The sequence below is a fragment of the Grammomys surdaster genome, unplaced genomic scaffold (assembly GCF_004785775.1).
Source record: "Grammomys surdaster isolate TR1022 unplaced genomic scaffold, NIH_TR_1.0 126298, whole genome shotgun sequence".
In the NCBI taxonomy this organism is placed as follows: Eukaryota; Metazoa; Chordata; class Mammalia; order Rodentia; family Muridae; genus Grammomys; species Grammomys surdaster.
Window position 1 is genome coordinate 1,600,534 of NW_021621098.1, and position 4,416 is coordinate 1,604,949.

The window sequence follows — 4,416 nt, forward strand, 5'->3', positions numbered from 1 at the left end:
AAAGAGTACATAAAGATACTGTAATTGTTTATGTATATACATTATATGGTATTTCATCATGTCATAAAATACTATTCAACCTTAAAAAAGAATAAAATACATTTATGTGATAACATGGACCTAAGTGGATTAAACTAGACATAGAACAGCAAGTATTTGAAGACTTAAGACACAGTTGGAATCTAAGAATGTTGAACTCAGAGGCCAGTAAAGTGGTTCAGGGAGTAAAGGTGCCTGCCCCACAAGCCCCATAATCTGAATTTGATTCCCAGAAGCAATAGTGGAAGAAGAGAATCAATGTCTGAAAGTGGTTCCTGGACCTCTACACACTCCGGGTGGCATGAGCACATCCACACTTGCTTCTCACACACACACAAGTAAATAAAATGTAATAATAAAAATAATTTTTGGAATGATAAAAGTATATATACACATTGCTTTAATTTAATTCACAAGATTAGCAAGTTCAACTAAGTTAGTTTGTTCAAGGAGTCTAATGCATAGTTTGTAGATTATAGTTAATAAACCTGGACTAATAGTTGCAATTTGCTAAGAGACTAGACTTTATTTTTCTTACTGGAGAAAAGTCAAAAATCGCTACCTGAAATGACACACATATTAATAATTTAATAATTTAATATGAAAATATGTTGTTCACATTAAACACAATTTTATTTGCTGGTTATATATTAGTAAATCTATATATAGTGCATACATGAATGTGTACCAATAAAATAAGTATTTGTGAAAAAATACATTGGCTGAAGGTCATTAAAAACAAAACAACCATTGATTAAGGTGTGTCATGAATCTAGTAAGGAAATGAGGAAAGAATAAGAGAAGAAACAAAGATGAAGAGGGCAAGAAGAAAGTCAAAGAGAATAATTAAAGTTTGTGTGCCTCTTTACCCTCTAACTCTATGCAAATCACAAGCATCTGTTGCTTAAACCATGCCAAAAATAAATCTTTCAAAAAACTGACATGAACATCAGTCATCTGAAGGAGAGTTTTCTCACTGAGTCAGAAGGACTCCCATTGCAAGAGGATGTTTGCCCACTGTGCACTTTCTACAAAGACAGTGTCAATCCTCCAGCAGAGTCCACTACCCCTACAGAAGTTCTACAGAATTGCCTTCAAACACTTTGAGACAAGGCACTTCTGTGACAGTAAAGGAAACCTTCATTAACAACTCACTCTATTTGACAGTGTGACCTAAAATCCAAGTATTACCATATTTGTAAGATTAATCATGTAAAAGAGAAATATCAAACTGATTCCTGAAAAGGAGAGGTAATTAAGGGAATGAGAATCTTTCAAACAACTGCAGTATGCAGCATGCTCCAAGTTATTGCAGATTATTTTTTAAAAAGTTTAAAAATAAAAAACCACTGAACAAAGGATTTTCAAGACTTGATAACAATAGTTTCGCTTCGGGCTTGGGTTTCGGTTCCGCCGACATGGCTAAACGCACCAAGAAGGTTGGGATCTTCGGGAAATACGGACCCGCTATGGGGCCTCACTCCGGAAAATGGTGAAGAAAATTGAAATCAGCCAGCATGCCAAGTATACTTGCTCCTCTGTGGCAAGACGAAGATGAAGAGACGAGCTGTTGGCATCTGGCACTGTGGCTCCTGCATGAAAACAGTGGCCGGTGAGTCCTGGACCTACAACACCACCTCTGCAGTCACAGTGAGGTCTGACATCAGAAGATTGAAGGAACTGAAAGACCAGTAGAAGCCCTACCGCCTGAGACTCGCCTGCCCTGCAATAAACCGGTTAATTTACAGAACAACAGCAACAAAAAGAAAACAATAGTTTCTAATAAAAATAAACAATACGGCTGAATAAAAATACTTTCAGATAAAATACTGAATAAAATACTTTCAGAACAAAAAGCAAAAATGTGAAGTTAATTTGCTTCCTAACGCTGCTTTCAAGTTTCCAGTCACTTAAGACTTGAAGCAATATCCACTCATTAATTAGCTCACAGTTCCTAAAGAGAAGAGTTTCTCAAACCAAAGACTTGATTTTGTTAAAAATATTTTTCTGGACGTGTGAGCCTAGATTCTTCTTCTATTTCTATTACTCTTAGATTGGTCTTTTCATAGTGTCTCGGATTTCCTGGATGTCTTGCTTCATGAATTTTTTAGAGCTACAATTTTCCTTAACCAATGTATCTATTTCTTCTATGGTATCTTCAACAGGTTAGGTTCTCTTTTCTGCCTCTTGTATTCTGTTGGGGATGCTTGTGTCTTTAGTTCCTTTTTGCTTACCTAAATTTTCCACTTTCAGAATTTCCCCAGTTTGTGTTTTCTTTATTGCTTCTACTTCCATCTTTAGATCTTTTACAGATTTATTCATTTCTTACAACTATTTGTTTGTTTTTTCTTTGTTTCCTTGAAGTCTTAAAGTGATTTATTGATTTCCTCCAATATTTCTTTCCTATCATATATTTCTTTAAGGAATTCATTCATTTTCATTTTAAGAACCTCTATCACCTTCATAAAGTTTTTAAAGTTCATTTTATTGTTCTTCAGGAACAGTGTATGTTGGAATATTCAGGGCTTACTGTAGTGAGATGGGATGGGCTCTGGCCACCAGCCCTGGCTGTTGCTGATTATGTTCTTAGACTGGCATCTGGGCATATGGATTTGGAGTAACTATAGCTCTAGTTGCTGATCTCTGGGTTTTTTTCTGCTGGATTGGTGTTTTCTTCCTTGGTTTCTGTTTCCTCTCTGGTCTTATGGCTGAAGAAGCCTGTGTTTGAATAAAGAGTCTTTGTCCAAGTTGGAGACTGGACTTCTGGTGGTCTGGATGACCGCTGATCATGCAGGGGGTCTGCCCAAGTTGCGGTCTAAAGTTCAAGTGATATGTGTCTCACTAGGGGGTCCTCTGGGTTTCAGTAGGAGGCTTCTAACTGGCTTTCAGGAAGCTGGCTTGGCCTCTGGTTATCAAGATGCTGGCCTGGCCTTAGATAGAGTAGGACACTTCTGGAGACATGGGCCAAGTTATGTTGAAGAGGAGAGAAGGGTCCATAGGCATTATGCTGGGTGGATGTGGGCAGGTCTGTCAGATGTTCTGGCCCAGAAGACTGAAGATAGATGCTGCAATGTTATAATGATGTTGGAGACTGTTCAAGTGGCCAGTTGTCTCTGTCATTTCTATAGTTTTGGAACCTATGTCCTTGTGTTTCCTACATATTCAGGTAACATTTAATCCCTTGTCCAATCTCTGACGGGGTTGAAGACTAGATAGCCATAGTCTCACAATTAAACTTAAGCTTTAGAATTTAAGATGTTATAGATTTAAAAGCATGGTTTTCAGAAGGTAATACACATCAAAATCAAACATCATTGAAGTACAGAATTATAAATTCTTTAAATTAGGGTAAATGATAAAATATTCTTTTTTCTAAATTGACAAAAACAATGGACTGGACATTATAAGTATATATCACACCTTGTAATTTGCATAATTGTTATAACTGTGCTCAATTTATATCTGAGAGCAAGACTTTTATGGATTAAAAGGAGAATTGTTGAGATTCTGTCTTTTACTGTCTATTTTAATGCTAAGTGTGGACCCCCAAAACCTGAAGTCTACACATAGCCCCTGGAAGTAAAACTCCAACATGAAGAGTGTAATCATATCCAAGAAAACATAAGAAATTAATCATCTCATAGCAAAACCAAAAAAGAAGAATCACACACACACAATACTAACACCAACATCAAAAGTAATAGGAACCAACAACTGTTGAACATCATTATCAGTGGACTCAATTCACCAATAAAAATATACAGGTTAACAGACTGGATACATAAGCATGATCTATTATTCTGCTTCACACAAGAAACATACCTTGGCAACAAAGATAGACATTTTCTGTGTAAAAGGCTGTAAAAAAAAATGTTTCTAAGCAAATGGACCCAAGAAACAAGCTGGAGTAGCCATTCTAACATCTAATAAAATAGACTTTCAAACAAAAGTAATCAGCGGAGATGGGGAAGGACACTTAAGACTCACTTAGCCCTTCCGCCCCTGCCTGGGCCTTTGGGCTGGAGCAGACACAGAGTTGGTCTGCCCCTGTGAAGATACTGAATCCTGAGTCATCCTAGAGGAGGCACTGCACTCAGAGCAGCCAGTAAGAACCCCATCTTACTCCCTAAGCCCCAGAGATACATATGGGAGCCAGGGACGTTCAGGACGCACCAGCTAACCAAACCCCGCCCCTCTGGAATTCCACTTCCCTTCCACCCCTGCCTGGTCCTTTGGGCTGGGGCACACACAGAGTTGGTATGCTCCTGTGGAGATACTGAATCCTGAGCCATCCTGGAGGAGCCACTGCACTCAGAGCAGCTGAAGAGCCACTGCACACAGAGCAGCAGACACCGAGCTGGTTTGCACTTGGGAGAC

The 4,416-nt window shown here is 38.3% G+C and overlaps 1 pseudogene; it reads left to right on the forward strand.

Moving 5' to 3' along the window:
• Positions 1-1,457: 1,457 nt before the first annotated feature.
• LOC114614089 lies at positions 1,458-1,786 on the forward strand (annotated as a pseudogene).
• Positions 1,787-4,416: the final 2,630 nt, after the last annotated feature.